This window comes from Lithobates pipiens, unplaced genomic scaffold (assembly GCF_037356315.1).
Source record: "Lithobates pipiens isolate NorthernLeopardFrog02 unplaced genomic scaffold, aLitPip1_a1.2 Scaffold_13, whole genome shotgun sequence".
Lineage (NCBI taxonomy): Eukaryota > Metazoa > Chordata > Amphibia > Anura > Ranidae > Lithobates > Lithobates pipiens.
Window position 1 is genome coordinate 380724955 of NW_027507718.1, and position 23593 is coordinate 380748547.

Consider the following 23593-nt stretch of genomic DNA (forward strand, 5'->3'; position numbering starts at 1 on the left):
GCACAAATACTCACAGAATATGAGGTATTGAAAATATGGATGTTTTGATATATCTTTATCATTATAGAGAAAAAAAAATCCCCTGAAGGAGACTATGACCGGATAAGTTGAAACACGTTGGGGTGTTTGTGTGGATATCATTCTTGTAATGTACTATCAATTGATAGTTGTACTGTGTAATAATTGACAGCTGTAATGGAATATGAACTCATATTTTAAATCTTATTCTCATTCTTATACTAATTTTGTCAAAGATTTTACAATATTATAAACTATATAAACTTTCTTGATTAGAATATCTAGCGGTAGGTACGAGCTCCTTCCTACCAAGAAAGGGAGAACAAGCTATACTTAACCACTTTCAGACCGGACCATTTTGCTGGCTTAAGACCAGATCACTTTTTGCGATTCGGCACTGCGTCGCTTTAACTGACAATTGCGCAGTCGTGCGACATGGCTCCCAAACAAAATTGACATCCTTTTTTTTCCCACAAATAGACCTTTCTTTTGGTGGTATTTGATCACACTGCAGTTTTTATTTTTTGCACTATAAACAAAAATAGAGCGACAATTTTGAAAAATACGCATTATTTTTTACTTTTTGTCATAATAAATATCCCCCAAAAATATAAAAAAAGTAATAATTTCCCTCAGTTTAGGTCGATACGTATTCTTCTACATATTTTTGGCAAAAAAATCACAATAAGCGATTATTGATTGGTTTGTGCAAAAGTTATAGTGTTTACAAAATAGGGGATAGTTTTATGGCATTTTTATTAATTTTTTTTTTACTAGTAATGGCGGTGATCAGTGATTTTTATTGTGACTGCGACATTATGGCGGACACATCGGGCATTTTTGACACATTTTTGGGACCATTGTCATTTATACAGCAACCAGTGCTATACAAATGCACTGATTCCTGTGCAAATGACACTGGCAGTGAAAGGGTTAACCAGGGGGTGGCAGTGTAGGGGTTAAGTGTTCCTAGGGGCGTGTTACTAACTGTGGGGGGCTGGGCTTTGTGTTAGTGAACACTGATCTCTGCTCCAATCACATGGAGCAGAGATCAGTGTCTCTTGTTGCTAGGCAGAACAGGGAGATGCTGTTTACAATGGCATCTCCCCGTTCAGCCGGCCCGTGAGAGGATCGAGTCCGCGGGACCCGCGACCAGACTCACGGGGGTCCCGACCGTCAAGCGAGCGCACCGCCGGCAGCGCGCACGCGATGGCAGGGTGGCATATAGAAATGGACGTACCTGTACGCCAATATGCCTGTCCGTGAAATTCTGCTGATGTACATCAGGCATACGCCAGTCGGGAAGTGGTTAAGGGTGGACATATTTTGGATAGTATAAGACTAAAAGATGTTCCTCATGGGAATATCCTCTGTTCATTTTTCGAATTACGAGAGTGATACAGTGTCTCACCCTGGGATGTTTGGAGATATAGGCAACTCCAACATTTTGTGGACGCACTTTTTTCACATATTTTGTTCCAAAACACATTAGTTCTATCTGGGAGTTTAGTCCATGGGAAAGACTCATGGACCATGGGGGAATAAATAGACATGGGATATCCAGTATATATGGGATTTTGATTTCCCCCCGCCCCCTGGGTCATCATGCCTTCTGGAGAGTTGGGAACTTGAATTAAATCAAACCATATTAGAGCAAATAAAATGTAGAGTTATAGATTATATATACTCTACATCAATAGATGTAGAGTAGGTGAGGTCCACTTTTTTACTCAATATCTGCTGTAATAGGAATATTTTATATGTTATTTTATATGCCCTGGAAATTGTTTAGTTCTGCAGTGGTAAATATTTTCACATAGATCTTTATTAGGTTTTACCAAGAAGTATAAATAGATAAGGATATTCCTCCAAAAACACAGAGGAGGGTGCAAACCTGAAGCATGAGTGTGAATGTATCAATACAGAGGTCATTTGTATTTGCTATAGCAAAGTATTAGCAGTACATGTTAGGACACAAGACAATCGAGAAGATTGGATGGTAAGATAATCAATTGCTATGAGGTTACATATATATCATACACTTGTTAGAATGATGATGTTTGCATATGTATTTTTTGGGGAATTTGAGTGTAAGTTGGTTTTACATTTTAATAGTGTTTAGCGTTCTTCACTTTTTAAAGAAAAACAGCCTTTTTGACTACGATATTCTAATACAATAATTCTGAAAAGCAAATTTGAACTTCAAATTACTATATTACTACAACTACTGTTACTATATTATATAAATAACCTAAATTGACTGCCCCCCCATACATAAATGTACAAAATGTGAGTAATGAATTTTGCAGTAGAATAAAGTATGAACATTTTAGAGGTAGTACAGCTTTTCCTAAATGAGCACACCCTTCATTCAGTACACTGTGGATTGAGTGCCCTAAAAGGTGAAAGTTGCCAACATGAAAGAAAAATCTTCTAGAAGAGATTCAAGGTACCTAGCTTTTGATGTATTGTATTTCTCTACAGATGCTGATTTCCTAAAAAAAATACTTTGGGATATTTGAGAAAGTGTTTTGAAGTTTTGTGTAGTCATTTAAAGCTAACATTGTATCTGCTTATATTTTTCAGATCTTCTTACTTTTTTTTTTTTATTATTTAATAAAATTTAAAAAAATAAACTTTTCTTTTTCATTATATACCTTATTTTAAACCAAATATTGTTATCACTGGGTGTCTGTGCTATTCAATGTAGGCAAATCATATCTGGTAATAGAGTGTTGTACATAACTTTAACAAAACATCACAGCACTCTGCTTCAGTATTCCTTTTAAGAGCCTTCATCCCTGACGTAAGCAGTGGACTAACTCTTTGAAAAGGTTATGGATATAAACAAACACCTTGATGGGTGGTCATCAGCCAGGAGGACTGGGCATTCCTAGGCAAGAGCTGTGGTAATTTAAATTTACCTTTAGGAATGCCAGGTGAAATCATTGACCAAATGTGGTTGATTACATCATCTGGGATTCCTGGAGATGAACTTAAATCTGTCAACTAGCAGAAAAAGTGCAGTACACTATATTGTCAAAAGTATTGGGATGCCTGCCTCTACACCCACATGAACTTTAATGACATCCCAGTCCGTAGGGTTCAATATTGAGTTGGCCCACCCTTTGCAGTGCACAAATCAGGGTCCATGAACACATGGATGAGTGAGTTTGGGGTGGAGAAACTTTATTGGCCTGCACAAAGTTTTGACCACAACCTAAAAGAACACCTTTGGGATGAACTAGAGCGGAGACTATCTCGTCCAACATCAGTGCCTGACCTCCCAAATGTGCTTCTGGAAGAATGGTCAAACATTCCCATAGACACACTCCTATACATTGTGGACAGCCTTCCCAGAAGAGTTGAAGCTGTTATAGCTGGAAAGGGTGGGCTAAGTCAATATTGAACCCTACGGACTAAGACTGGGATGCCATTAAAGATTATGTGTGTGTTAAGGCAGGTGTCCCAATACTTTTGGAAATATAGTGTATGTATAGATCAGTAGGTGATTGAATTGAATTACCTGCCTGGATCTGTTGATTAATGGATACATGGCTGGACACCATGATTCATACTGAATTTATTTATGAGGGCAGTAATTAAGACACCAGAAAGAGAGGGTTTGCATTTTATTTTATCAAATAATTTTTAGAATGGTACTGGTGCTTTTTTAACTGTTTGTGAAAATTGTTGACGGGGACTAATGTACCCTTTTGCTTGATTTTGTGGGAGAAGTTGGATTTTGGTAACATGTTTAAAATAAAGGGGGCTTCCAGGACACCTCCATTTTCCTATTACCCCCCAACTTCTATATGGGGCACACAGAGGGAGCAAAGAGGTCCTTGTTCCTCAACATTGGTAAAAGCGTGCTTTTTAAGGGGAATGTGGCCAGTCTGGTGCTGGAAATTGGAGGCTGCATACTCACAACCCTTCTTCTCTTGGCTACTCAGGCTGCATGCCTAGATAAAGGTATTGTTTCAATATTAAAGCAGAAAAGCCGAACTAGCTCCATTATTAAAAATGTTTCCACTCCCACCCCCCACTTCCCCTGCCTAACCTGTGTAAAAAACATCTGAATACTTACCTCTTTTTAATGCAGTCCAGTCATATGATCCTACATCTCAGTGCAAAGAGGCACTCAAGAATGGCTCCAAATTCCTGGAGCAATGACATCCCCCATATGCCCTCATGACCTAGCCGCTGTCAATGCTCCCTCCTCTCCCCTGCAGAAGTCACTCACTGACACAGGGGAGCCGGTGCTGTGGGATCATTTGACTGGACCAGAGTGGATTAAAAAAAGGTACCTAAACATATATTTTTATACAGGTTAGGTAGGATAGACATAGGCAGAATATGTACAGAATATAGGTATAGGATAGATATAAAAAGATATACAAGCAGTCCCTGAGTTTCAAACATCTGACTTAGATTTATCAACAATCTTTGTTTCCATGACAACCCAAAATTTTCAAAATCCAATTGTTACAGGGATGGAAAATTAGACAAAATCGTTTGAACACGGGCACAGACAGTAAAACAAACATTACAGGGGTGTTAACCCTTCCCTATGCTATCCATAAAACGTACAAATATTTTTTTTAGGCTGGAGCTACACCTAAAAAATATATCTGTTCTAACTTACATACGGATTCAACTTAAGAACAAACCTACAGAACCTATCTTGTCTGTAACTTGGGTACTTCCTGTAGTTAGACATTTCTTGTACTTTAAGGGGAACCCCACGCTGTTTTTTTTTTTAATTACTACACACACCCCACAGCTGTGGGGGATTTTTATGTCAATTTAGTGACAATGTATTGCTGAATTATTAACCAGCCCTATACTGGCTTTTTATTGTCTTATTAATTTAACAATATAAATAGCTCCTACTGACTCTAAAGAGTGCACACAATTAAATGTGCATAATTACCACTATATGCATATAATTATGCATGCTGCATGTCTTTTAGACCAATTTTTGTGCCACATGCAGTGTATTCAAGCATTGCAGATGTTTGGTTCTAGCCTTTCACAAATAAATCTGCAATTTTAAGGGCAAATTTTGCAGTTTCATGAAAAGGAACAGTAACCCTACTTATAACCCATGAGAAGTTAAAGTGTGCTACTCCTGTCAACGGCATCTGCTGACAAATGCATATTTTAAGTATGACTTTGGATTTTCTTCTGGGTTGCTAAGACTTCTATGATCATCTTCTAAGATGTTATTCAATCAATTTAATATCCCACATATGTATTCCACAGTAAACATAAATGTAACTGATTAGCTTCATATTCGTTTTCCTCAAAGTACTCCACAGCTCTATTCCACAGAAATGAGGTAAAATGCACAGGATTAGGATAAACACACTCATTTAAAGAACCTCTGCATTATTTAGCAAAGCTATAATGATGAATCAGACTAAGTAAAATGAGATCTATAATTGTGCTATAATTTTTCTATATGAATAGAATTTTTCTCAGCAGAGATATGTGTAATAAACCAATTAGGTTAATGTAGCTTTCTTTTTGCAATAATGGTAAATATAGTAACATAAAATGCATAAGTTCCGTGTACAAAAACAAACAGATTAGGTTCCTGCATCACAGCACTATTGAAAGTAGCAATGACTAGATTTTTGGAGTCAAAAAATAAACCGTAAAAAATAATAAAGGTTTGGAAGATCATTCTAAACATGTGGAAGAAAAGTTTAAAGCGGAGGCAACTCAATATAGACTTCCTTCCGATTCGTCCACATTCATATCTGATGGAGATTTTTAAACTGTATGATCAGTTTTCTGTTACTGGATACAATGGACAGAATACATTTTCTACTGCAAACTAGAAATGTTTTATAATCCCACCTTTATCAATTGGTATCCCAATCACAGCTTGAGAATATTGTGCTGACACTGGGTGATTTTTTTACAACAGATAATATAAATGTCATCTTCACATGCCATACAGTTGTGTGCCACTTGTAAATGCAGAATGCTGATGTGATAAAGATGACATCCTTTAACTTGTAGTAATGTTACTAAAAGAACTGTTTAAAAATGGTTAATTGGTTTATCTAATCAGAATTTTCATCTTTTCTACTTCAAAAAGTTTTTATTTTTAATTCAACCATACACAAACATGTTTAACATTAGGTTTACAGTGTATACATTTCAATAACCAATACATGTAGTTAGTCTGCGAGATATTATTATTATTATTATACACAATTTATATAGGGCCAACAGTTTACGCAGCGATTTACAATGTATAGGGGGGGGGGAACAACACAATTACAGTACAGTTCAATACAAAAGGTACAGGAGGGCCCTGCTACATTCTAAAGGGAGGGGGTGGTACAAAAGGTAATAGCTGCAGAGAATCATTTGATGTGGGTGGCTCGGGGACAGTTAGGTGGGCGTGGGATAGGCTTCCCTGAATAAATAAGTTTTCAGGGATCTTCTAAAGGTGGATATATAGCTAAACCTAGCTGTAATACAAAGAAAGGAAGACTGAGTCGGCTGGGACAGTGTCCCATCTATGCATAGACTTGTTAAAGGAACCTAGAACAAGTACAACTTGCAAACTGAAAGGTAGGTTGTGTAACTGAAGAAAATGCCCTTATGACTGTACAATAGTAGAGACAGGAAGGGCCAGGGGAGTCCCTTTTATACACCTAGCACCCCCAAGGGGATTAGACTGCTGGGTGGGAGTCTCAGCCCCAAACCCCTCCCCCCACCATATGCCCTAGGGTTGGCATAAAACGGTTCTAGAGTTCCTACAAGCATCTGGAACTCCGAGCTGTGATTTGTATGTGTTCTACTGTCATCACGTTTAAATGGAGATAAATGAGGTAAGAGAACAGGATGGAGTAGAGAGAGTAAGGGATAAAGGAGAGGAATGGAGAGAAGGACATTCTGCTTAGTGTTGTCTATTGTCAATAGTTTTGAGGTTGAGATTTTAAAGTCTCAGTTTGGCCTACTGACAAGGAGGAGGGAGATACCCATGTACTGAAGCAGGTGAAGCCAACTGCTGCACCCTTAACAAGGGATGAGTCATCAGCTGTCAACAGGCTTCCTCGCTGACACCTGTATGAAAAAAAAAACATTGCCGGCAATAGATTTAAAAAAAAAAAACAGCACTTTCCATGTCATGGAGTCCCCCCAAAATTCATACCATATTCTTACCCAAACATGCAGCCTGGCAGACCAGGAAAGGGCTGGACGAGTACCCATTACTCATTCACAAGGGAGCCCTTGTTAAAGGTGGCTTCCAGATTCTGAGAAGCCCTCTGCCTGCAAAGCCCAGAGTTGTGGGGAAGAGGCCCTAGTCTCACTCAACATGGGGTGCTTTGGGACAGGGAGGGCTCTGCCCCCCACCCAAAAGCAGCTTGTCCCCATTTTTATGGGGAAAAGGGCCTCTTCCCCACAATACTGGGCTTTGGTTGTGAGGGGGGGTCTTCTTTAAATTATGAAGCCCCCTTTAAAAAGGGGGCCACCAGATCCTAGCCAATGTGAATGAGTATGGTGTACATTGTACCACTACTCATTCACCAAAAACAAGTGTTAAAAAAGAAACAGCATGCACAGCTGTCTGTAGCTCCCTAGAAGGATCAAATGTACAGGTGACAATGTTAACACTGCAAAAGAGAGCCTGTGCTTTTATGCTGCCACCCATTAACAGGAACAAAGACAGAGGAAAATAGCAAGATCAACAGGCAATTATATCTGTTTTACAAATTCCAAACAGATAGTATGTACTACTACATTTGGTAGTTACCGTATATACTCGAGTATAAGCCGAGATTTTCAGCCTCTTTTTTGAGGCTGAAAGTGCCCCCCTCGGCTTATACTCGAGTCATCGCTGTCTGTCTGCCCGATCAGCGTGTCGAGCAGACAGACAGCGGCCATTCTAGGATTCAAAGGCCGCGCCTCCGTCGGTGATAGGCGGAACACTGAATTTCCCAGCAGTCTGTGTTCCGCCTATCACGGACATCCTCTCATCCTCGTCCGTAGTATGAGGATGAGCGGACGTCCATGATAGGCGGACCACTGACTGCTGGGAAATTGAGTGTTCCGCCTATCACGGACATCCGATTGGCGGAACACTCAATTTCCCAGCAGTCAGTGGGAAATTGAGTGTTCCGCCTATCACCGACGGAGGCGCGGCTTTTGAATCCTAGAATGGCCGCCGACGAAGAGCTGAAGGACGGAGGCTCGGCTCGGGACGGGCCGGGACGGGACGGGCCGGGACGGGCCGGGACGGGACGCAGGCTGGACGGGACGCAGGCTGGACGGGACGCAGGCTGGACGGGACGCAGGCTGGACGGACACAGGCTGGACGGACACAGGCAGGCTGGACACAGGTAGGCTGCACGGACACACTCACACACACACACACACACACACACACACACACACACACACACACACACACACACAGATGCATGCACACACACACACACACACACAGGGATGGATGGACACACACACGGATGCATGGACACACACACACACACACACACACACACGGATGCATGGACACACACACACACACACACACACACGGATGCATGGACACACACACACACACACACACACAGGGATGGATGGACCCACAGGGATGGACGGACACACAGGGATGGACAGGCATGTCTCACCCTCGGCTTATACACGAGTCAATAATTTTTTCCAGTTTTTTGGGGGTAAATTGGGGGCCTCGGCTTATATTCGGGTCGGCCTATACTCGAGTATATACGGTAAATAGGGAGCTATTTAATGAACGTCACTATTTGGATTTACAAACACTTCATATTTTATTCCCAATATTTGTTTTCTTTTAAGAAGAACACAAACGGTCTTTGGTTTCAGTGTTAATCTGGGGGTCTTTGTAGCCACCTGTTTACTCACATTACTGGCAGCACGATCAACACATAGGACATTGATGACATGGTCCAGGCCCCCCTACCGCGGCAATGTCTGCAATTTACTCCACATCATGCTTTTCCTTCTTCTAACAGTGCTTTCACATGCTTGAAAAGACTCCATTGAATCTGCTTTCTGCACCACTGCAAATATAAAGGATTTAACTGGAGAACATCTGGTGCTACATATTTATTTTATGTATATTATAGAAACTAGACAAATCTTCAATAGAAGCTATGATATATTTTAAATATTTATACTTTTTGTAAAGTCAGACTGGGATATAGGGCCCTCATGTGTTGTAAGCCCAATTATAAGAGCCTAATACTGTTCTGAATATATTTCCAATTTAAGCAGCACATATGTTTTAAAAGCTAAGTGCTTAATATTCTATGACAGAATGGTGTGCAGTCATTTCAAGACACAGGGATGGAAAGGTACCTGTACTGTTTATTTGTATCAAGTAGCTAACAAAAATGTGAACATTAAACCATAAGTGTTAATCATAAGGTCTTCGTTCCTCCCAAGGTCTCCTGCTTTCTAGCTCCCTCATCACCTACTCCCATATCCACCTCCAGGACTTCCCCTGAGCCCCACCCATCCTCTGGAATTCGCTACCACAATCTGTCAGACCGTCTCCACATTTATCCAATTTTAGGGGATCCCTGAAAACCTTCCTCTTCAGAGAAGCCTTTCCTGCCCCCATCTAACGACTGCACTATTTTCTCAATTAGCTCATCCCCCACAGCTATTATCCTTTTGTATAACTTGACCCTCCCTCCTAGATTGCAAGCTCTAACAAGGAGGGCTCTCTGATTCCCCCCTGTATTGAATTGTAATTGTACTGTCTGCCCTAATGTTGTAAAGCGCTGCGTAAACTGTTGGTGCTATATAAATCCTGTATAATAATAATAATAATAAGTGTTGAATGACAGGTATAGTGAATAAGAGGAGTATACAATAGTTTAAAAATGCCAGCACACTCCAGACAAATTACTTCTAAAGCCTTGTACACACCACTAGTTTTTTTTCCATTCAACCTAGCGGGTGAACGAAAAAAAACTGACAACTCAGGTCGGAGTCACTGTACTAACAACCTGCCCCTGCTGTGTTATTGTGTTCTGACAGGAGGATGCCCCCCCCCCCCCCCACCAGAACACTCTAATCATCGCTCTTACCCAACCGGAGCTGGTCAGCAGACCTTTTTCAGTCATGAGCTTTCATCAGAACCCGGTTGCCATACACGCGGCCTGAATGTCTGCCGGCATCGGCCGGTTCAATAGAAACAGACCTTTGCCAGCCGACATTCGGCCCGTGTGTATTAGGCTTAAGTATAGAATCAATATTTCACTAAGGACCGGCATTCACTTTTGGGCCATGCACTTTGGCATCAGACAGTATAGGAGCAGCATTTATAGCAACCTTTTACAAAGAATTTGCAAATTTTCAGCAAGCTTCAATCAGCTTTCTTGAAGCCTTTAAAGCAAACTTCATCTCCAATTTAAGGAGTCATAATGGAGCAGATCGTAATGGAAATGATGGCTGTCATTTTAAACAAGTGACTAACAGGCATTAGCAGGCTTTCAGTAAGCTTCATCACTACTTGAATCTTGTAATAACGATCCGTGTCTTACATCCTTTGTAAAAGTTTGCTGTACAAACAGTTCTCAAAAGTTCTTAAATTCTTAAAAACCAATGCATAGTTGTGCCTTACTGTACACTATATTTGTAACCACAGCCATTCCCCACAGACTTTCTGAAAGTGAGTATCTGCATAGGTTCCTCCAGCCTCTCCCATATGATGCCAGGAGGTTGTGCCTTCCTTTTCCCATACCCTAGAGATCAGGCTACATGTGGAGGCTGTAGTGGTGCCTAAGGAGGGTATGCTCTTCCAGTATTTTTATGGTTGGGCACCACTATCGGATTGCTATTTATTACTAAATTCATCTTCAAGTAAACCTTTCATAAGAGAAATAGTCTGGCTTCCATTATGTCTACAACATATTAGCTACATAACCTGTTATGAATGTTTGTTTTGGGTTGGTGACTCAAAAGCCATGGAAATAACATTACAGTCAGGCAATTAGCATTTATAAAATAAGAATCAGCAATGGAAAACTCTGTGTGTCTTTCAGTGAAGGTTTCCTTTAGTTTTTGGATGGCCATCACCGTTTACTTTCAACTATGATGCAATCAGTGGTGATTCTATAAAACTGTGGAATAACGCCTTTTAAATATGGTCCTGATATCAATATTAACTGCTCGTCATTGATTTTAGCCCTATTAAAGATGCATTCAGCCCTAAAAAGTGTCATCTAATAAACAATGTTGCTAGAAGACAAAGAAAAAAAAATGTGCTTCCATGACCCTATTTGCTGTATAGGATTCTTGCAAGTGTGGACGCGTTCCCCAGTTAGCTGCTTGGCTATCATTATACACACAATAATGTGTTATAGAAGTAATCTATTATAGGTTCTTTTTCAGAGATTATACACAGAAGAAAGGAGATCTTTAAAAAAAAAAGTAAAAAGCAAAGAGCCCTATAACTGTTTGTGTGACATGTGTTGTAATATACATTTTGGTGTCATCACTGAGTAAAAGCCACAGATCATCACAAAATGTGACATAAGTAATTTCTTTGTTAGTTTTTCATCACTTACTGGATATTACCTAGCAAATTGCTTAGTGTTAGAATTTATGGTGATAGCTTTATTATATTGGACTTAGTTCAATACCCTTATGAGATTATAGTCTTTTTCACATGTGAAGGCTTGTCCCCGCTCAATGAGTGGCCTAAGATGGATATAGAATGTAAAGCCCTAAGTACCTGTTGAATTACAACATTACAAAATGTTGGGTTTTTGTTTTTTTTCAATATTATTAAATACTGACATACCATGCAGCTTGTACATACTGATCAGTACCATATTGCCTTGCGTTTAGCAGTATAAAACAAATGTAAACCCAAGAGAGTAGTTCAATTAATGGGATGACCAGAAGGCATGCAAAGCATAGCACTTCAAGAAGTTGATGTGCCAAAGTGAGTGCCAGCAACCAGCATTATTTTACCATCATACATTCAGAAACATAACAACTCCTCAAACTGCAAATACGACTTACCTCAGTGTGCAACGGGGGTCCATTTAGGCCAGCTATGGAGTACGTTCAGAATAAAAAGTAGCAGTTGACATTTTACCCCCATACCTTAGGTAAGGGAAATCTTACCCCTAATTGCTCTGTGTGGAGTGGCATCTCTCCCCCTTCATTAATGCAGAAGGGCCAGGTGCTTGGGCTGGAATGCATTGTATCCTTGTATCCACCACAGGAACCACAAAATTATTGTTGTAAGTTTCACATGAGGGTTTGTGTTCTTCTTTTTCTAAAGCAAGATGGCTTTCAGAATCAGTACTTGTCAGCACCTGACACTGTCTACAGCTTCCTGCCTGCAAGCTTAAAGCGTTTGTTACCCTAACACTTTATAGTCCTGATATGTGCCCTCTGACTCATGTACTTGTATGCAAAAGTATCTTTTTTTTCTTTGTATTGCTTCATTTATGTGAAATCTCTGGAATTTCTGCTAGTCCCCTTAATTTCCTATTAAAACTGACCACACTAAGCAGGGGATCATACCGTGGTTAGTTCTCTAACTATGCTGGGAACTCAGCCTGCTCTGCTCCAATTATTGGACTTGTCCTGACATTCCCTCACTGCACAGCTATTCACTGGGAAGCTCAGTGTGCAGCTGGCTTCTCCTCCCCCCAGCTCTTATGCAGCTGAGAACAGAGGGGATGTGTTCATTTATAAAAAAGGGAAAAATGGTATTTATAATGTTATTTTATATCTATACAAAAAGTTTTGCCTTTCATTTCTATTTTAAACTGAATGGGTTGTTTTACAAGGTGATCATTTACAATCACTTTAACTCTGCCACAAACCTGCATAGGGAGGCCCCTATGTCAAGTAAACCTCATATTTTACACACTGGAGACACCTATTTGTACATGCCTTTCCTGTCCAGTCTCATCCAATGGCTGCAAATTCCCTTACTTACAATTTTTGTCCTTTACTTCCAAATTATGTCAAGAGTTTAAGTCCCAAGGCTACTGTATAAACATTTGTTCCTACTGCCACTTTACAGTTATTTAATCCCAACAATTTTTGGTGTCAATTTTCAGGTGTTCTAAAGGGCTATGTGTAGGGGCAGAATAAGGGGAAATGGATTTTGCCTTGCACATGAATGGACAGTTAAAATGAGCATGACTTCACTTAATTTACTAAAGTAACTAAACATGACTGTGATAAGTGAACATTCACTATTACCTGAGTAGGTCAAACTCAACAAGCTCAATTCACAAACCTTTAACCCCAAGGCACTCTATTTTCAGCCATGGTTCACTGGACTCAATTGAAAATAACTGTCACTTTAAAAAAAATAAGGATACATATCCTTGTGTGTTAGCTCTGTGAATAGAGCCTAATGCACGTTCATTTTTAAAGTACTGCCATAAATTGTAAACATTTTGTTAGCAAAAGCACATACAGTATATAACAGAGATACATTTTGTCAGCTATCCCGGTATTATGCCTATTAATTAAAGATGAGCAAAATGGAATGGACGTACTACAAAATTCCTGATTCATACACTTATGGATTAGGTAAAGGAGTGGATTTTAGAATGTTTCTATTCCTTCTCCATAAATTATAATTGGAAGAGGTATGTGACAGTATTGCATCAGTAATAGTTTTAACTCAGATTGTCCTTTTATTGTATTCTTTTAGATCTGTTTGCTTATCTCTATCAGCACTACTAATTATATTAACCACTTCAGCCCCGGAAGAATTGGCTGCTCAATGGCCAGGCCATTTTTTGTGATACTGCACTACGTCGCTTTAACTGACAATTGTGTGGTTGTGCAATGCTGTATCCAAACAAAATGTCTGTCCTTTTTTTCCACAAAGCTTTCTTTTGGTGGTATTTGATCATCTCCGCGTTTTTAAATTTTTGCGCTATAAACAAAAAAGGAGCATCAATTTAAAAAAAAACAACACAATATGTTGTACTTTTGCTGTAATAAATAGCCCCATTTAAAAAAAAAAAAAAAAGCAATGTTTTTGCTCAGTTTAGACCGATATGTATTTTTCTACATATTTTTGGTAATAAAAAATCGCAAAATGTGTAAATTGATTGGTTTACACAAAAGTTATAGTGTCTACAACATAGGGGATAAATGCATGGCCTTTTAATTATTATTTATTATTATTATTATTATTATTATTATTTTAATTGTAATGGTGGCGATCTACGATTTTTATCGAGACTACGACATTATGGGGGACACATTGGACACTTTTGACACATTTTTGGGTCAATTGACAATTGTACAGTGATCAGTGCTATAAAAATGCACTGATTATTATATAAATGACACTGGCAGGGAAGGGGATTAACACTAGGGGGCGATCAAGGGGTTAATTGTGTTCCCTATGTGTGTATTCTAACTGTGGGGGATGGGACTGACTATAAGAGATGAGAGCTCATGGCTCCCAGCACATAGTCACAAGCTCTCTCTCCTCTCCTCACATAAGTGGAATGTGTGTGTTTACACACACACACACACACACACACGTCCCGCTTCTGCCTCTCATGCCCATGATCGCTAGTGGCCAGTGGTCTTTGCAACCACTGATCAAGAGCATCAGCACCCATGCTGCACATCCAGTGTGCGTGCGTGCCTGCTATCCCACTTAAAGGGACTGACGTATAGCTACGACGGTTCGTGGGATCTTGCTGCAGTATAATGACGGCGGCTGGTCGACAAGTGGTTAATGGTATGACGTCACCTAGCCATGATCTGCTGCATTATTTGAAATAATGTTTCAGCTCAGAAAATAGCAGCATGCGTTGCATATAAGTGGCAGATACACTTTAAGAATTTGTATGTAAAAACACTGTTGCACTGTGACCTTGTCATATTCTTTTCAGGTTAATTCTACCACAAAGCAAATAAAGCTGACCTGGAACAGCAAACAGCATTCCTTATGTAGAACATGGCAGTAGTATAGATGGGCACCAATCAAACACTGCCGTCTCAGATTTTGCAACTGTCTACAACTGTCTACACTACATGCATGTTCTCAGTAGGCTTCAGTGAACTTTATTCGCAGTATAAGATCAGCTTTTCCTCTCTGCTATGATTTACATTGAGAGCAAGTACCCGTCATGTATACACAATGCAAACAACTTTTTTATGTGAAAGGCTAAAATTGTCAGTTAGCCTAAAGCATGCTGTAACATAATATAAAATCACATTGTCTGATTTATACAGCACATCATGCAATTCAACTAACCTTAGTAGCTTTGTAACAATGCACTACATAGGATTAAATAATTGATGTTTTTTTTTTTTTTTTACATCAATTAATTACTACATCATGTGATGCAGCAATTGGAAAACAATTAGCAAGGATATGTAGATGCCATTACCTCCGTGGTAAAACTGGGTCATGCTGGAAGGTATACTGTTATTTACTTCTTAAATTGCACTCATGACAGCTGTTGGAAGTGGTGAAAGGGTTAGTGCAGCGTTGGTATTTGTGTAAAGAACACCTGGGGCTACGTGTGCATTTGCGTGCAATAAATTGAGCAATTAGCCTTTCAATTGAATCTGGAGGAGGATAACAACCAGCGATTAAAAGATTTAATACGTATTAAGTGGTTTCTAAAGAACAGTCCAACATATTTTGTAAATGAACGTAAATTAAATAAATACTGGTGAAATAGTGTAACGTAAATTTAGCACACTGCGGATAGATTAAAAAATGCATAGATGAAGAAAACACTACATTAATGACATGACTATAAAACAATGTTTAAAATCATTAGCATAAGACTGTTCATGTAATATAGCTTCAGCGGGTAGAAAAATGAAGTTTTATGCATAAGTAAATCATTATTGAAGATTTTATACAAGTAATTAAGGAAGAATTCCCACACACTATTTGCATCGCAATTGATCACATAACAACTCAAACCCAGTTTCCAAAGACCCTTTCTGGGGAAAAATATCTTGATACTATGGGCTGCTTATGTCTTATGTTTCCCAAACAGAGATCACCCTCTCTAAGCTTTTGATTGCAAAAACGAATTGATTTGAGCCAACCCATAACCTTTTTTTTTTAAACACACATTTATGTTGTGATGATTTCTATTTGTATATTTGTTTTTGTAATTCGAAATGGGTTGAAAAAAGCTGCAATTGCTGTACATGCATCACATAAAGCTGAATGTCTATGGTCATAAAAGTTGCATGTTTCTGACCTCAGAAAAGCACCCGAGAGTGGGTCTATGAGAGCACCCCAAAGCAAAGATTTTTTTTAGAATTTAGATAATCTGCATATATACATCCCTCCCAGCATTATAAACCAACATAAAATAATTAAAGTGGAACTTCAGTCTCTTATTCGACATTAACTATTTATAATCCGTATGCTGCTAGCATCAGTAAATAGATAGGAAAGTATATTATATTTACTCATTTTAAACTTTTTTTGGTATTTCTTCAGTTACTTCCTGATTTCCAGGCATAGGCAAAATTATGTCATATATCCCAGGAATCTTCAGGAGGAGAGGAAGGGTTCTCAGCTCAGCCCATACCAACGCTAAGGGCAAATGGATTCCAGGAAGTTAATGCTACATGAATCATCTGCCCTTACTCAATTGCCACTGCCAGAAATACAAGGAGGTGTTTTTCAAAATGATTACTCTGCAAAAATAAGCATGGAGACATAAATGGATGGAGGAGTTTGTTTTAAATAGTCAAAATTTGTTATATAACATTTTTGGTTTTTGGTGCACAGATGCAACGCAGTTCCACATAAACTGGTTATATTTAAAGATCTACACAGCTCAGCCTGATAAAATTATAGAAAGTGCTTTAAGGCCCAATTCAAACGCCTAAAAAATGCAATTCTCTAAGCCTAAAAGCAGAACTAAACCCATCGATTTAACAGTTTCAAAAAACAGTTACATCCCTGGCACATGCTGGAATGTACCGTAACTATCACATTGGTTGTGTTCTCAACCAAACTGTCAAACCATTAAATAGCTGGTCTCATAACTAATCACATGTGCAACACCAGGGCAAGATGGCAGCTTCCTTGGCTGAAACAGTAGGAGGGTTTAGCTCTGCTTTAATGTCATTTAAAATTGCAATAGTCCTCTTCTCCACAGTGCTGTCCCTATAGAATGTCCATTCTAGTTGTTGCTACGTTTTCAGGTAAATGACTGTCATTGCAGCTTAATTCTGAAGTCAGTTATTCAACGTAGTTGACCAATAATACAAAATGCTGCATTGGTGTGTATTGTTAAAAAAAATAGGCAGTTAGCTTTTCATTGCACCACAGTGCAATATGTCCTAAAATTAGAAAGGGTGCACTGCAGTATATTCAAAAACACAGTGCACATTGCCGTTGCATGTCAAGGCATATGCATAGACATGCAAGCTGTTGTGTAACCCTACTCTTTTTGTAAGCCTTTCTTTAGGCTCCATGTTGGAATGGCAATAACAGGATGATCATTAAAAAAACATAAAAACATAGTCTGACACATCTGGGTCCTGGTGCATATATGCAGCCACTGCCCCAAACATCCCCAACCCTTATAACTCTTATAGCTATTACAAGTACCCCATTACCTCCAATACATAAAAGCCAGCCCAAATAATGCCTCTTATCCATCTAACTACCCTAAATCCTATAATCCCTTCCACTTTGTAGGAAACACTTTTCATCCTCCACCTCCAAGAATAGAAGCTTCAGAGTTCCATCACTGTGTTAGCTAGTCACAGTGACACCACAAATGAGCTGTACTCATTTGTATTGAATATAGTCGCACACTTGTTCCAAGAAGATGACCATGAAATGGTGCTATATATATGACTTCAAAGGCCATGGGTTCACTAGAGAGTAGGAATATGGTTTCTGCCACAGCTTCTTCTACTCGACTGGAAGGTGATTTTTCTTTATTGGTTGAATTTTGATGTAGTTTATTTCATATTTAATTTTCATATTTTTAGAAATATGAAATATATTACAATATATTACTCAATACTTCACAGAGAACACTTCTTAACCAGAGAAGAGCTTACAAGCTTAGAGTGTAATAGTGCCCATAGGCAGTGTATTACTTGGCTAATTTGGTATGGATCATGCAACCATCTCTCTATGGTGCACCAGTAGACACAGCTGCCTTAGGCCTTTTGTGGGCAGAAACATTTAAACTGATTATTAAAACTTGTCGGATTAGTATTATTGTCTAACCCTCCCCTGCTTCATAGGTATAGACATTAACAGTCATCCAATCTGGCTACTAGTATTTTTTAATAAAACACTAGCCTAAAAACCTGCCTGGGGGAGGTCAGGTTGTGTCTTGGTCATCTGACCACCTTCTACTGCTTCTGACCAGAAAATCACAGCAACATGAATGGAGTGCACTAACCACCATACTGTATATGGTACATTAAGAGATTCTTAAGCTACTCATTGGCATGAGATGACTGTGTCTGGATCCATACAGTTTTGCCAAATCGACACAATGTTTGAGCTTGATGCGTTCAGGGTGAGCAACTTATCAGGAAAGTTGCCCCATTCTCTATTGTTTCTTCCTACTCTAGGCAACTCCATTAGGCAACTGTGCTCCTCTCCTCCCACTCCCCTCTCCAGTCATATGAGCGATGGCGGTTTGTAGGCATCTTAGTACTCCTGCCTTTGTCATCCATAGCCTGGAGCTGTTGCATCTTTTGTAATTGTTAGGTCACGTGGGTCCACTCTTACCTCTGTACCTATACTAACGGACATAAAATAGACATTGATGTTGTATTTGCTGCAGCAAGTAAATTTGTTTTTGTTTGATAACAGTGATCAAAAATGATTGTCTGCAGATGAACATTTTCCAACATGTTGGAAAATTATTTTAGCCAGCATTTTCTATTTCACTGGATCACAGATGGTCATCTTGGCTTCTTGCATGATACAACTGTCATCTGTATTTTTTGAATTGTTGCCAAACTATGTGAAAAAAACATCCTGTATATGGCCACCCTCACTATAAACATTAAATAATTTTGGTGTAGATCAGTTCATAACAGTTTAATGTTTAGAATTTCAATAAATTGAAGGTCCTATCATATAATTTGCTACTAAAAATTACAGTATAACTCAAGAAAAAACGCAAAATGTTTTTCTTTCTTTCCAGACCACTTATTATATATACCTTGCATTGTCATAAAGTGATGTTATTTATGCTGAACTGTTAGTTTACTGGTTATGTTTAACTGTGTGTTCCGATCTCTACAATCAGTTTAGATGTGCACAGTAACAGCACATTTTTTTATGCCTTTTATTTATCATTATGTTGTCTTCTGTCATACATTTTCAGCCATAAATGTTTGGTAGCTCCCATTTCAATTGAAACAAGGGTCTTAACTTTTCTTTTAAGAGGCTTTTACCAAAGAAATATCTGTGAAACCTTTGTGAGAACTACTAATAAAAGCATTTTAATTGTATAATTAACTTGAACATTTACATAGGAGAACTTATTAGCAATTGCTTTGATTGGGTATTTGTTGCTCCCTCAAGGATCAAGAGCTGGGAGCATCTTCTCATTGGCTGTGGCCTTGTATTTAAGCAAAGTGGGTCTTGCTGCAGGGTGAACTCCCGCTGTGTTTAGAAGAGATATATACTTCAAAGTTAAGCACTCACTGAGATGCAGCTGAGTGCAACATCAAAGAGGGTTGAGAGCCACATGTGGCTCATGAGCCTCTGGTTCGGTATCACTAGCTTGGCGGTTGTACTTTGGGCACATGGATTTGCTAAAGCTCTTTGGCTTCCTAGATAAATTATATTGCTCTAAGATCAGCGCAGCAGCTTTAAATTGATCATTTCTTTTTTTTGCAAAGCCTTCATATGTGCACTGTGGAAAGTAGTGATCGGTTTAGTAGAACCAAGTATTGTGTCTTTTGAGAACCTTAGACTTGATTAAGTGTAAAACCACTGAGGTTAAGACCTTGAACTTTGCAACAATTAATCTCCTACACTCTGAAGAGTATCTTACAGTTAAGGCTAGGTTTGGGAGTATGTAGCCTTTGGAGGGAATGTGTATTCATTGCAATCTATAAGGCTTTAGTCCTGATGATTTTTGTCCTGCCAACAGGGGCATTGCTAGATCCTGGCTAATAGGACACCTGCCATGGGTCTTTTATTGAATTACCCACAGGTCTCCTTTGCAGTAATTGCAGCAATTGTTGCTATTTTGCCAAGTATGATTCTGTAGACAAACAAATGTCAATCGTATACATCCAAGCTTACCATCAGCAACTGCAACTTGTCATAATCTTTAGAATTGAGTTCGGTAAAACATTTAATTAAAAATAATTTCATTTCTAATAAATTTTGGGGTTTCTACTCTGACCTGTACTTCACAATGCATATTTATTTTTCAGTACATAGATACATTCCTATCAATTAACAAGGCTATTATATAGTGTATGTACATTACATTTTTGTTGCATCATTTAGTATATAAACATTTTAATGAATTTATATTTCTTTTTTTTTTAATACCATACAAATCATCACATCTGATCCAAGGAGAATGTGTAATGCCAGCATACAGCATTTCCAAGTTCTAATGAGAGATGAAATGAAGAGGGGAGAGAGAGACATAGGTTCTCATCCACATCTGGCATCTTTTCTGAGCACAATATTATACACATAAGTTTTAATCCCAACTTCAACAACAATAAAACCTTCTCATAAACAGGGTATATTTTTCGTTTAAAACAAGGGCCTTAGGAAAATGCATAATGTATGACTACATTAGTTCTTATAGCTGGTATGCATCTTTTATAAGTTTTCAGCCTTAAAGAGTCAAGAAAACAACCAAGCAGTCTAGCACGTCCTGGTACTTAAAAAATGTCCTTTAGATGAAATCTATAATCATTTTAGATAGATAGATGGATAGATAGATAATCTTAAAGTGCAATTTATCTATACTTTTAATTATTTATTTACTCAGGGTCATATCATTTTTCACAATACAAATAAAACCTGTGCTTTATGTTTTGTAGCAACGCACCATGATTTTGATTTATTTTTCCATTCCAGGCAGTGTTCAACAATTCTTCATTTTCTTCATCAGGCATTGTGTCTTACACGTAGCTAAAAAGAATACTATCTCACTTACATAAGTGTCTATCAAGGATCAACATTTCTTTGACATGAATTCATAAATGAGTGGATGTAGACATAGACCAGTGATGTTCATTGTACTATTGCTTTTTTTTAACATTAGTTTTTATTGAAGAAAACAATTTCCATTACATATTCATGTTGTACATAGAGTTCTTTGTATGTTAACAGTATATAACCATTCCCTTGTCAGACCAGCTTCTGGAACCAGGGATCATCTGGTTCCAGAAGCTGGTCAGGCAAGGGCAATCCCAAAAGGTGTGTAAAAGGTGTCCTTGTTGGCCACAATTCCTCCAGCACTGTGTTGTCACTTGTGGGAATAGTTTGGATATTCTGCAGGGCATATACTGCCATCTGTTTGTTATTTTGACTGTCATTTCCCAATGTTTAGTACAGAGTGATGCAGTCTGACATTTGAGGAGTGCTTTTTCCCATTGCTCTTGTGTGAAGGTAGATCCTATGATTTGTTTTTTTAACATGTAGCACAACAAGATGCCCTTGCCTTTGGTTTGTGTTTGTGTAAAAAACTGCCATGCTATGTGTGGTAGTTTAAAGGTGGGTAGCGGATTTGCTTGCATGAAGTGTGTTGTTCGTGTACATGTGAAGTGGAGGTGTGGTGGTAACTTGTAAGTTGACATTAAAGATTGGACGGTCATTGATTTACCCTCATGGAGAAGGTCTTGTATTGACTTAATTCCGTCTTGTGAAAGCTCTTTCACTGAGAGTACTGGAATTTGGCTTCCAACAGTCTTATTGACCATGAGTGCTTTTTACAAAGCACAGACACAGGAGCACCTTACATAATTAAACAGAGTGAATAGTGAAAAAAAAGGAACTGTAATTTGAACAGCAGGGGGGAGGGGAATCACGGACACAGAGCTTACAGGCAGCACAGAGGAGGATCGAGGAGAGAGCAGATGATAGAGGCATGTAAACTGACCACAGTATCAGGGCTCAGCAGCCATGATACACCATGGTAAGTTTAAAAAGGGGTAGGTAGAAACTGGCAGGATCAGTTTTAAAGGAGCAGTATCATTTTTTTTTTAGGTTAACAAACACTTTAATGGGCAGGCTGAATGTACCAAGTTGATTGATCGATTAACTTGGGTTCAACCAGCTTGCCGGATTCACTTCCGATTATCGTAAGCAGTTGCTATAGCTGCTAACGATAATCACTGGCATCTCCTGGCATCTCAAGCCCCCCACCCACCCCCGTCAGGAGAAGACAATGGCTGGCAGGAGGGATTCCCCTGTCAGCACTGTCTGTGCTGATGCAGAAATCATGCACATTTCTTTCCTGCAACCCGTGGTTGTAGGAATGAAATTCACACTGTCTGTGGCCGGCCTTACCTTCAGTCTTGCACAGTTGTATAGGATCTTCTCTGAAATCGATTAGTCTCATTTCAATGCAGACTGTGAGCTTTTCACAATGTGCATTAGAAGTGACAAGTGAGATAGAACCCTCCTTATTTCCTGGCTGGATGGTGATTGGTATCTTCTAGTCATTCCTCCCCAGATTTATCAAATCTTGCCTGCCTATTACATTGATTGGATTTCAGTTCTTTCAATCATGAAAGCTCAGCATCACATGTAGGCATTTTGATATTTGCATAACTCTTTCGAAAAAACAGTCCCTGCTTCCAACAGGGCTGAAGGCTCTGGAAAGGTGTACTGAAGCAGGATGATGGGATGTTTTTAGGAAGCTATGTACCACCCCTTGCCATCCCCCACCCTCCTCACCAGCCAAGATTTTGCATTGCATCAAGAAGCATGAAGGCCCAGAGATTAGGTCACTTGGTCTAAATAAGTTATGTAATGAAAAATATAAAGGTTTTTTTTATGAGCATGTTCATAAGTGGTAAAGAAGGAACCAGGGAGGGCAATATAGCATGGACAGATTGCATTTCAGCTTTAAATATGGTTACGTTAACCAATAAGAGGTATTGCCTGTATTCCCATTAAATCCGGCTACTGTCTGTGACTAAGATGTATCTAAAACTAACTATCTAATTACAGTATCCTCAGTGATAATCTGTGCGACTGCTCGGTCTAACTGAAAATGATATATTCTATAGTTGGCTTGTCTTATTATTTCAGCAGTCACTCATCATTGATGGTCATTTTTAGAACTTGCCTACAGATAGCTACTAAAGGGGGATGATAATAAACTGTATAGGAAATACTTTCACAGTAGATTAACTTTAGTGTAATCTTTACAGAAATAAGTCAAGGCAAGTATTTGTATTTATTCCCACTCTACTGGTGCTTTTAAACTTTTCTTACTTTTTGGCAGCTTCTTTATAGTGTTTGTGGTCTAATGGATGCAAGGACTAAAGCATCAGTAGACACGGATGTAAAGTAACCCATAGAAGACACTTTCATTTACTCTTCATTATATTAGAGCAG

At 38.9% G+C, this 23593-nt stretch overlaps 1 protein-coding gene across 13 annotated transcripts in view; it reads left to right on the forward strand.

Moving 5' to 3' along the window:
- TENM3 (teneurin transmembrane protein 3) overlaps positions 1–23593 on the forward strand; it is a 1601892-nt gene that overhangs the window by 422997 nt on the left and 1155302 nt on the right. The gene's annotated exons all lie outside the window — the stretch shown is intronic.